This window comes from Rattus norvegicus, chromosome 5 (genome assembly GCF_021556685.1).
Source record: "Rattus norvegicus strain SHRSP/BbbUtx chromosome 5, alternate assembly SHRSP_T2T, whole genome shotgun sequence".
Lineage (NCBI taxonomy): Eukaryota > Metazoa > Chordata > Mammalia > Rodentia > Muridae > Rattus > Rattus norvegicus.
In genome coordinates this window covers 22,554,601-22,567,715 of record NC_141538.1, presented here as the reverse complement: position 1 = coordinate 22,567,715, position 13,115 = coordinate 22,554,601, and positions in this window count along the sequence as shown.

Genomic DNA, 13,115 nt, shown 5'->3' with positions numbered 1-13,115 from the left:
GGTGAAACTGGAGGACAGGATTTGGAGGAGAGGAGAGGGAGGTGAAGGTCTGTAGCTACCCTATCTGCTTCACTGGCTGAAGTGGACATCTTATTGCATTTTCTTCAGAATTCTGTTAATAATAGTCTAACAAGTGAGTCCTGTGAGCCCAAGAAACGGATATTTAAATGCATATTCTGCTCATACAAACAGGGTACATTAGATGTACAGCCAGGTCTAGATTAGCAGATCTAGGATGTTATCAAGCTCTCAGCCCCTCCCACTTGTCTACACAACCACCTTTAGGATGAGGCAAGGTTATAAGCTGGCAAATACCCCCTACTTCTTGACCACAGGCACTGAAGAAGGTAAAAGGACCAAACACATTCCCAACTCACAGCTTTGGTTTAGTTGGAGAATAGAATCCTTCCCAAGAATTACTACCCATGAATTAGTGACAAGGCCAAAGCCAGTCACCGTTAGCTCTGAAAAATCAAAGATATCCAGAGAGGGAATGGTTCAGCTTTCCAGCCTTCATGTTAGAGGAAGCAGAGTATCCATGGAATTGATGTACATTGACTAAGCCGTCCTATAACTTTTGCCTGATTCTCACATTAAGTTTGTAAGCAGACACGCTTATCAAAGAATTAACCTAAATCCACTCTTGGAAAAAAATATATAGCAACTAGGGATCAAAAGGATGTGAATGTGGGCAATTCCCTGAGAAAAATGAAAACCTAAATCTGGACAATAACAATGACACTGGACTAATTGTTCACATTCCAATAGTAACTCATTAGGCATTCAGCACTCAGGTAGATAAACAACTGTGCTTATGTTTGGGATTTACAGTAAGTCAGCAGGAAACAGAAGGGCGGTGAGTTCATTATCCTAGTCTCATAGAGGACATGTGGACACAAATAGGCTCCCAAAATTTCCGTGCAGGCAGCTTGTGCTCTGGGTTTTTCGTTTAGCTTTACAGATCCCAAGAGAACACACAATACATTTCCATGAAGAGTATTATGGGAGTCACTGAAGGTGAACAGAGCAATGGGCAGCTTTCTGACACACTTCTAAGGAAGAGGAATCAACAGCAGAAAATCTTCCCTGGCACCCTGGAACATTCTGTCAAAGTCACATTTAGTTCAGTATTTATATGTACAAATAATGATTAAATCTTTACTTGATTGTATTTACCCATGGCTGAACTCTAGTCTATAGATGTGAGGAAGTGCTGGGTTAATGTGTGTTAGATGTTTTCTGACATTCCTGATTCTCTAGCTACTTGGTTGCCAACTCCTCCACTGAGTTATATATGGTAGAGAATATATACAGGTCAAAATTGAAATGATACCCACATAGTCTGACTCCACTAGAAACAATTCACTTGTAACTCACACAAATGGTACTCTTACATGCACAGGATGTGTAGCTGCATGCCACGTCTCTTTAGTAACACACTAGTAGACTATGGTACAACCTGCATATTGTACTTACTGAATACTGAGTGACAGCTCATAAAAATGACCATGGTTTCAAGAGATCTATTATTAATACTAATTATATGCATTCCTTGAATGTCTATTCAACATGTTCTTTGCCAAGGTTTCACCTATGAGTTTCCCCAACCATACACTTCCTTTGTCATGGTTGGCTCAAAGGAAAACTGCTATGGCTATGGGTCCTGCTGCACTGTCTATAAGTGACAATATCAGAATTACCTTTGGTCCTTTAAAGTTTAAGGCCTGGTCTCTGTGTTGGTACTGTTGAATCTCAGTCATAAACTTTCCTGGCACCTAGCTTTCTACGTGATGTACCTGACTTTGGTTTTTAGAAACTGCCTTAGCACCATAGAGGCTGTCAATTTTCTCTTTGACTCAAGCTATTGGCTTTCATTTTATTTTCTATTTTCTATTTATTTTCCTATTTCTATTTATTTTCTATTCTCTCATACAGAAAACTAATTTTTAAGGTTAGGATAAAGCCCAGGAATATGCAACAAGTACGAAGGCCTGGAATCAATCCCCTGCACCACCAAAAATGTAACTCAACACTTCAATAACACATTTGATTCATTCTGGGAAATCTTGTGCTGTTGTCAATCAAGATAAAACTCCTGACTCATCTACTTGAACTCTAAACACAAAAAGCACCACCAACATGAATTCATCCTCAGTCAGTTTGGTCTTCTGGGGGGTGGGACAAGAATGAGGAAAAAGACTATACACTAAAAGTCAAACATGATCAACATCAAGGGATAGCATTTTATAAACAAACATAAGCAGGGTGTTTATGCTCATCCTCCATGACCTTTCAGAAGTAGTCATAACCTAGAAGAATGGGAGAAGATGGAGGAAGACAGCATTAGTGGGATTACTGAAGATGACTGTGGCCTCACAGGCACCTATAACCAACCATTAGCCAGTTCCCATTCCAGCTTCACCCTGGCCACCAATTTAAACAGCTTCAGCCCAAGAGAAGTCCACAGAGAATTCCTGCTTATCATTTATCCTGCTGGCTCTTCTGAACCCTGATTTTCCTGTTCTAGTGACCAGTTGAAATCCTTGAGAGAATTCTATATACCCAGGTCTATTTAGTTTACTAAATCCCCTAAAGTTAGATTCATGGAAAGTAAATATGTATTCATAATGAGACATCTAATAAGAGATGGTGTTATTTCCTGGAGGAATTACTCTCTTAGTCCTGAATTAGTGAGATAAAATAAACATGTAGAATTTTAAAATTGCATTATATATCATGTATATTTCATTTAATTCAGTATTTATTGTAAACTGCTTTTTAAGGATCAGGGTGTGTGGTAACAAAAATAAATGATTTCTCTGCTAAAGGGCCTGTGTTCATGACAGACTGTCATGTTAGCAGTATAGAACTGCAATGATGACATGTTTAAAAAGGGAAGGTACAAGTCTGAGAATCAGTACCTTTTACTAATGCTGAGTTTGTGTCATTTTGGACACAAGCTAAACATTGACAAAGCATTCAGTAATTTTTGAGATTAACAAGAAATACCCTAAAAGCAAGCAACTTCAGTTCATAAAAACTAATTAGATTGCCCCTAATATAACAAAAAGAATCCCAATTTCTAGTGCTCCTATATTTTACACTGATGCTAATAAATCAGGATAGGCAGGATATAAATCAGAAGATATAAGTAAGATGATACAACACTTATAGTGTTATCAGATTTTTAAGAGTCTCTTTTTATCTTAGAGGAGTGAAATATTTTAATATCGATTACAGAACTCAAGCAAGTCTTCTGTAACTGCTACCAAAGATGGAAATAACCAAATATTTTACAACAATCAGCTTACATCAAGAACTGGTTCTTTTGGCTGCAAATATATGTTGATTTCAGGTGACCAAGAACACCTTGTTTTGATCAAATTATAATAGACCAGGGATCTAGCAAATGTCTACAGAAACCTGAAATGACAGCATAAATTGAGTCCCAAACTTTAGAATACAGTAATGGACTTTCAACATACAGAAAGGGTTGTTTTACACACAGAGACTGCTGAACTTATTCAGGATGATTCAAAATTGACGTCACTGTTTAGTCAGCTACAACCAATGATCATCAATAGGAGTCATCCACTGTATATAACACACATAAGATTCATACAGGTCTGCCAGACTCTCTGGCACAAGGTAATAATGAAATTGATCAACTATCGATAGGAAGTGTACTAGAGAAATCAAAATTCCATTAAAAACACCATGGTAACAGCAAAGGTTTAAAGAAAGAATTTTCTATCACTTGGCAACAAGCCAATGTAATTTTGAGGCAATGCTCATTATATAATTAAACTCCATTACCTATAGGAAATAACCCTAAATGTACCCCTGAAAAAAATGAAATTTGGCAAATGGATGTGTTTCATTTTACAAAGTTTAGTAAGTTAATATATGTACATTATATAATAGATGCATTCAGAATTTCAACGGACAACTGTCTGAGATTCAGACTGATATATCAGATATAGGCTGATTCTAGAATTACACATTCATTAGATGCTGTGGTCATTATGTAATACCCATACAAATTAAAGGAAACAATGGTCAGACATATCTCTCTAATAAGATAATACAGTTTTTTACATATTATAATATAAAACATGTTACAGACATATCAAATAATCCAACAGAGCAAGCAATTGTGGAAAGATCTAGTCATACTTTAAAAGAGATACTTAACAGTCAAAAGGAGGCAACAAAGACCTCCCCAGAGATAGATAGCATAGTGCTTTACTAAACTTAATTTTTTAAAATACTAATGAACCAAAAAAAATCCTATGGTTACTAGAAGAAATGAGATTATGGGGGGAAAAAACTACTAAACTAAACCAGCCTGTTTATTTTAAGGATATTCTAATGTCAAAATGGAAAACAGAAAATGTGCTACCCTGAAGGAGAGGTTATACATATATTTCCACCGGAAAAGAAAAGCTATGGGTTCCTTCTAAGTTGATAAAAACCAGACATGACAAAGAAAGAACCCCTAAAGATCTTGGCTGTGAACAAGAAAGGGTTTGACAGGATCAACAAGGTAGGTAATGTATATGCAGATTTCTGTACATAGAGATAACTCTGGAACTGACTGAGATTTGAATGTCTATACAAAGAAAAAACTCTTTTGGTGTACAAAATTTTTATGACTTATTATTACATACCATCCTTTAAGGTGACATGAATGTAAAGTTATATTGTAGTTTGATTATGTGGTAAAACTACCCTCTAACGAAAGGCAATTGTCTTTCTTTATTGATCTTCTTTAACTGATTTCTGCACTCTAAATATTCCATACAAATATCTTTTCAGAGCTATATATTACTTATGTTTGTATATTACAGAATGGAAGAAGAAAAACAAACAACCCTTACAAAATGGTCACTCTGGGATACCAAGATTCTGAGACCTTCCATTCCTGATCCCTACTTAATCCTACCTCAACTACATCAAAGCTATTTCCTCTAAAGACTTGCTTCCAAGACACCTCCAGAGCACATAGCTCACTTGTCCACCATTTCAGACTATTACAATCAGGACTTCAGCTAAGCCATGAACTTTTTCTCAGCACAGAGAGATTAAATGGCAAATGGTTCTAGTTAGCTTTCCTTTGACAAAACCAATTTTCCTACTTCCCTTTGGGCCCCCAGAAAGGAATTCTTCACCCCAATCCAACAAGAAACAAAGAAAATCATTGTTCTAGTCCATTGGGTTAGGGTAGATGGGTCTAGTTATTTTAAATTATAGGTATGTTGTAATTTTAAGGGATAATTTGCAAATGTTATAGCTTGGGACAGGGAAGAAACTATAGAGCTTAGACTCAACTCAGGGATTCTTTTACCATTTCTTTCCTCTTTCTTTCTTAGGTAAAGAAATGGGTAGAAAAGAGAAGGGAGGATGTAATGATAATATATAAATTAGACAAATAAACAAATAGGGATAAGATATTGAATTCACTCTTCAAGCATTTTTAATCTATAATCTTACATTGGTAGAAATCTTTATATTTGATGCAAAATTGAAGTTGTAATTTCTTACATTGGTACAGAATTTATATATTGATACAGGTTTAAGGTTTTTTTGGTATAAATCTTTGTATATTGATACAAAATTTTAAAGTAATATTGTTACTCTTAGATAAAAATTGTACCTACATAACTTATTGGCTTAGACCCAGTCCTTTTAATAGCCACTATTACAAACTGTTTAAGATGATTAAGTAATACAAGTTAATAGTCAAATAATAAAACTCATGGTCATATTATATTCTCATTTAGTTAATTACAAAAAAAGTGTTTTCAAAATTATTCATATAGTAAATAGCTAAGAATAATCAATGTTTGACAATTCGGTTATGTGATAGATAGATAGATAGATAGATAGATAGATAGATAGATAGATAGATAGATAGTCTTCAAAATCATTAGGAATCCATAGAATATGACATTGAATGTTATTTTATTAAAAGATATTTTAAATATGAGACATGTCTGCTCCTGACAGTACCCCTGTTCTACTTTAAGGAACATATTGAGCATTATTACCTCCAGACAGAGTTGCTTCAATTGTGACAAGCTAGGCCCTGGGCTAAAAAAATGCCTCAATTTCATCCACAGACAAAATACTGTCCAAAAAAATGGCAAATAGATGCAAGATAGTCGACTGCTATGCTCCACCAAGACAGGGTAAGCTAGTCCTTCATAATTCCTGCTGCACTTAAAGTCTATCAGATAGTTCTGGGTAAGAAAGTTAAAAACAGGCTCCAACATTATAAGAAATATTGAGGACTGTCCAGGAAGTCAGCTATCTCTGTCAATTGTATGAGTTTTGGAAGTTATGTTTTTGTAATTCCTGCACATTCAGGTAATATTTAACTTTTTCTCAAATCTCTGGTGAGGTTGAAGACAAATTATTGCCTCACAACTGAACTTATGTTGTGTAACATTAAAGAAGATGTTCCAGATTTGAAAGGATAGATTTCAGATGGTAATATAAGTTAAAATCAAACATGGTCGAGGTACAGAATTTACTTAAAATAGATGATCAAAGACTTTATCTTGATTGCTAAGTACAATGGTTTTAAGTAAAATTCATACTTCATAATTTTCATAATTGCTTCAAAATAGTTTCTACTACATATTATTGTTACTATCAGAGAAAAAGCCTTTAATTGGACAAAAAGGGGGAAATGTTTTGGTTTGTCCTGATGCTTTTTTTATTCTAATGTAAATTCTGCTTCCTCAAGGAGGGTTGCCTCCGATGAACAGTTCATCAAGTACTAGGTGATCTCATTGAAACTTCCCCCATTTTAACTAGACAATAAAGGCTAGATCTTGTGATTGGGCAGTGGAGGAGAAAGGGAGGGTGGACTGTAGGTTTGAGAATGGGGGCAGGTAGAGAGGCAGAAGAGAATAAGAGGGGAGGGAGAGAAGACTGAAGAAGAGGAGAAGGAAGCCATGATGAAGCAGAACCATGTGGCCAGGAGAAACTGCAAGTAACAAAGTGTCTTATAGCTGGGGAATAACTTAGCATAGTGTTAGATCTACACACTCTAGGCATATAGCTTATAATTATAATGACCGGATTGTGTGTTTACTATGTGGGCTTACTGGGGTTGGAAACTCCAAAAACCAATGATCAAATGGAGTAGTGGTAATAGCACATAATATAGAGAAGTTAGTGTGGCTATAAAAGACAGATGACGTAGGTAGAAGCTGGATCTGCAAAAGAGCCCATACCAGGGCAGAGTTGGAGCCAGATGAAAACTCATCTTTGTTTAAGGTAGCAGAACAACACTATGCGATCACTCACTGGGCTGGTGAAGTAATAAATGTCTTGGATCTGGTAAATATAAGCAGGGAGAGTCTGACAAATTATAAAAATTGACCAGGGACTTTGGCTGACATCCTTAAAGTCGTGCATGTGGATAAGGGTGATGAAGCTAGAGCTCAGTCAGATGACATTAGCTATGGAAGCAAGGAGAGATTAAAGCAAAGCACCGCATCCTAAAACACAACTTCTTCATTCTTTGGCCTAGGAGATGAGATAGCCAGGTTAGCAGACAAAATTAGAAATATAACATACTCATTTATAAGAAAGGTTTCACAACAACTCTTCCAAAATAACTCTACTAGGTGCACACCTCATACAGTGCCTCTGGGCTTTAATCTTAACAATAGCACACAAATTGCCACATTTTGTGCAATGCTTTGTACTTTAGGAATAACTTAGTATATGATTTCACTTGGTTCTCATGGCTTCCTTTGTCTTCCTAGGAGTCTTTTCCCTTTGATAAGTGAGAAAACTAAGACTTATTCCTGGTCAAAGAACCAATCAATAGAAGAATCTAGACTATTGTTTCCAGAGTCTACTTTTTCCTGCTAAAGTATACCATTCCTTTCCACAGCTGTAAGTCTACTCAATAATGCCTCAAATGTTAATAGTACACAGGGGAAGATGCTTGTGGTATCTACACCTTAGAAGTAGGCTTAATTCTTACAAAGAGTATCTTATTTGAATTTTGTAATAGCCTTTTGGAGATAAGGACTAACATTGTTCCAGTTTTACAGATATAGAAATAAAAACAAGTCAGAGAGACTCATTAGCTTCAAGACCCTACAGTAGGTAAGTAACAGAATGTGGGCTAAAGTCTACCTCTAGCCACAGACTTTAACTATCACTCATTTGTCTCCAGTCTTGGGAGTCTGTAGCTCTCACATGTCCCTCAATTGATCTGCACCAGTGATCTGACTTAGGACAAGTTTATTGGGCATGAGCATTTCTGACTCTCTGTTTGTGGTCTCTTCGTTGCTCACATAGCTAGCAGCTTAGTCTGAGATTGTATTTATACACTTTGGGCTTCCTAGATACTCAGAATATAAAAATGATGAGCATTCACCTCTAAACAAAACAAAACAAGAGAGCAAGATTTTCCTTTTCAAACAGTATCTCCTTCAGGAGTTCAGTTGAAAGTTTTTATGTAAAACTAAACAGGATAAGTCCCAAGAAAGAACACATTGGAGGCTCAGAGGAAGCTTTTCTATGCTCAGACAGAATGTGGTAAATGTTTTAAGTTTTTGTTAATTTATTAAAAATGTTTAATTAAAATATAACTACATCACTTCCCTACTCCCTTTCCTCCCTCAAACCCCTCCCATGTCCTCTGCTTCCAGCCCCTACCACTGCCCTGTCACTCTGTTAAATTAATAGCCTTTTCATTATGTTTGTTTCATATATTCATAAATATATACATACATCCTGCTGAGTCCATTTAGTATGACTTGGTTGTAAATGATTTCAAGGCGGACCACCTTGCTTTAAATAATCTTGGAGCATTCCAGGGTCTTAATATATGCTCTATATTTTGTAAAATTACCAAAATAAGGAGTCACTTCATTTTACAGAAAAACCTCCACCACTTTGCATGACTGCTGATCCGTGCCACCTGGATGCATTCCTGCCTGCATGAATGAGCCAGCTGCATATCTGCCACTTAGATCCCTGAATATCAGTGAAAATCACTGCACCCTGAATCTTCAAGGGAAGGTGCCAAGAGCAGGACATGAGTGTGCATCACTGTTTAACACATCCTTAACGTTGCTGGGCTACCCGGAAGCCAGACTGCCTGACTGCCAGATTTTGCTATGTTTGTGTGCGGTGCACATGAATAAACTGTATACATGGGCAAATTTTTACAAAAAATACAGAGGTACAGCCAGGTCTAGCTCCGTTTTGAACGTGTTCACTTAGCTCAATGGACTGGAACAGGTTTTCACCAGTGTAAGTGCCAATTCACAAGTTTCCTTCTGCTTTTCCAAAGAAAACCCTTCCTGTGCCCTCCAGTATAACCATAGTCAGGTATGAATGAAGGCGAAGAGGACAAAGAGTTGGATCTTTCTGGAACAGGTGTTGAGATTCTCCAGAACCAAACGCCAGCTTGTGCTAAGGCACCTGCAGAGCCCTACCTACCATCTGCCCCTCCTCTCTTCCTTAAGCTGAACCCAGGGAGGGGGATGGCAGCATCTTCCTCAGAACAATGCAGCTCTAAGAGCTGAGTGGGAGGAATTAGCGACAATCACATAATGTCTGTCACCATTTGAAAACTCGGAAGGAGGAAATCCAAAAGTCAAGTTGAAAGAAGACAAATTAGGTCAATTAAGATTTGACACATCGCTGAATACCTGCTGATGAAAAAAGAATTTCTTTTAACTTTTTTTATTGTATTTTTGCATAACACGTTTTTTAAAAAAATCACAAAACATCTTTGTAAAAGCATGAACAGTATCTTTAAAAAAAACCGTCTTGTTCTGTTAAGAAAAGAGACATGTGGGGCGGATTCTCTAAAACCTTGCAACAGCTCAGTCTTGAGACTGTTTACGTTTGTTTGTTTGTTGTTTTAAAGAGTTTTGTGAAGCTTTAAATAATCCAAATGGAATCAGAGAGCAAAGCCAGAGCCAAGTCACTGTTGAGAACTGTTATTACTGTTAGAACTCTTAGAACATAAGTGCAGACAGTCCAGCAATGGAGCAGGGCAGCAAAGACACAGAAAGGATCCCCGGTTTGAACATTTTCCTACAAGACTAAATTACAATTGTTTTCAGGGAAACAGACTGAGGCATGTTCTGCAATCAACAGATGTGACTAGGCCACATAGCTTTGTAAACATGATTGAAAATTCACTAATGTTTATGGCACCTATCATGAAGAGATGACTAGTGATGATCTCAGGAACAGTCATGAAACCTACACAGTACAGAAGAGAGAGATCAGACACTGTAAGTACAGGCTCATACCCAAGCCATGACCATAGTTTGAGTAGTTGCCATAGGAGACAGGCCAGTTTCAATGTAGCCACTGTTTGCTTCCTGCATATCCATCCCCTGACATCTATAGTACTCAGTTTGGTATGTTTCATGAAACACCATTAGATAAAATATTTCACTCTGGTTCATGAGCCTAAAATATCCTATGTAACATTAGGAAAGTGTTACGAAGATGGTTTTCTGGCACTGACACGTTTGAAAATAAACCTTTCTTTTCCAAATTAATTCATTTACTAGATGAAAGCTAAAGTCATAGCTTTTGCGTGAACAATGTGGAAAGTTGATAATTAAGTGAGCAATTAACTGAGAAGCTTCTGAAAGTGGTGTATTTGAATGTTGACAGTTAAACACGTTTTTCATATGAACTATGGCAATTCTATAACATGAATTTCCAACTGTAAACTGTTATCTTCTGAGTTTATATTTGTCAATCCTGGAACCTCTCGTGCATCATTCTCTCCTTCCAAAAGATAAGAGAGAGTGAGAGAAGGTGATACGTGTTGATCCACCACCTCTACTCTGTGTGAATAGCATTTACGGGAAGCGACTTTGGATCATGGCTTCCACAATGTGTTTGAGACAGCACAGTAAGACAAGTGGAAGCAACAGCAGCATCGGAGCCTCAGAGGGAGATTTTTCAGAGAACAATATTAGGGAGCTATAACACTCCACCCAAAAATAAGTCAGTGAAAACAGCCTGTCTTCTATAAACAGAAAGAAGAGAAATCTATAGCCAGAGAAATTGGCAAAAGCCTACAAGAAAACAATTTGAAGGTAGGTAGACATGTGCTTCTTAAACAGAAGCATTTTAAGTTATTGCAAACAGAATATTCTCTTTATTTCTATGAGGGGAAGCAATGAATATAATATATAAACACACACACACACACACACACACACACACACACACACACATATATATATATATATATATATATATATATATATATATATATATATGAAGCACTCCTAAAAAATTGCACAGCTTAATAAAATGAGTGGAGTGACATGGAGCACCACACATTGGCAGGAAAGTCCAGAGCTCCAAGGCATCAGTTCTCCCTTGATTGATTTTATGCTTGGCTGCTCTCTGCGAAGAATCAACAGGTCATTGTGCCCAGTGTTAAACAAGGGGTCTGCAATGAAAACAAGCAAGCAAAAATTCTATACAAATCCCCAGGAAGAAGCATAATGGGTCAGGTAAGTTAAAGACAATTTAACATATAAAATAATACTATCAATCCTTTTGTCTACATAAATGAAAATGTTTATGTGACTGGATTAGTTTGTTGTGTATAAATGCTCAGAAAGACATATAGAAGGCAAGAAAAGCTGCGGAAACTGCTACATTGTATGTGGAAGCAAGGTATGAGTGGCAGAGTCTTGGGTCAATGGAGGGAACACAGGTTCTCTGTATATATGACACTGCAAGAGCTTATGTGAAAAACTGCTTGTTTCTTTGTTTCCTATGGAATCTAGTCTTACAATAGACTCTTGGGAAACTCAAAGTAGATTAGACATTAAGTGTTTTTTTTTTTTTAAAAACACATAAGGAAGGAGAAAATGAGACAAGTTTCATTACCTCAAAACAGGTAAGACTTCTTAATTGACAACCATAAAGCCAACAACAAATATTGATAAACTCATTAAAACAGAAGACAACTGTCAAATCACGGCTACATGTTGTCATTTATCTTCAATGGACAGAATGCTGAGGCCTAATGTTTGACGAGTCCCTCTAAACAGGGAGAGAAAAAAAGATGGAAAAGTACACCAAAGGTCACATTAGAAAACTAGAAAAATAAATTAAAAGCCAGCATGATCAAGTGCATCATGCACTGGGTCAGGAAGATCACAGGCACAAGCTCAAAGCTGAAGACCCGGTTCCAGGAGAGCCTAACAGACTCAGAGACCCTGACCCCCACCAGAAAAAGAGAAAAACAAAATGTCCCTTAAAACAATGAGCATGGCCCTCATCCTTGCTCCTAGAAATAGGCTACAATACATTCTTCCCCTGGATTGGTTCAAATGCAAGCATTTGCCAGAATAGCAACTGGTCCCCCTTTCTCTCCCTTGTCTCGGCAACGACCAGAAGCCATAGAAACTGAATACAATAAGCATGTATGAAGAGCTATGGAGACTTTTGCAATGACTTGAAGCCACATAAAATTGCCTGTTCTCAGCCGAAATGTAAGGAAGAAAGCAAACTTGGGAAAACAAGACCTTGACTCACCGTATACAATGCTGAGTTCTCCTCCTAAGTCTAAGCCTTGGCTTAACTTTCAGTTTAATAAGTAACAGAGTCAATCAAGTTGAATTTTGCCTTTCTTTAGCCAGCGAACATTGGTTATCTACTGTGCTCCAGGTCCCACCTCTAGACATTTCCCAAACCACACATGTGCACAAGCCTTAGAGTCCAAGTGGGGAGACCTATGTAGCTCGTGGATGTTCAGATCCTAGCCCATCATTAGTCCTATCAGGTGGCAGTCTGGTGGGCACATATTCCTGAGAATGGGTTAAAGCATGGGGGGGGTGGGATTGCATTATCAAAATTGCCTCTGGCTGTTTTCTTGCCTCGGCTGTCCCTGAGATTATGACTGAACAGTCCTTGCTGTTTCTGTTTTTTTGTTTGTTTTTTTTCCCCTGAATTTCCAGGCTCCTCCTGTTGGCCTTCAGCCCTGTGAACAACCTCAGTAGACCTCCAGCCAGCCGTGATAACCCTGCCCAAAACATGGCTGTGTTTGAAACAGAATCGGATCGGACGTTAGATCTTGCTTACATCGCAGT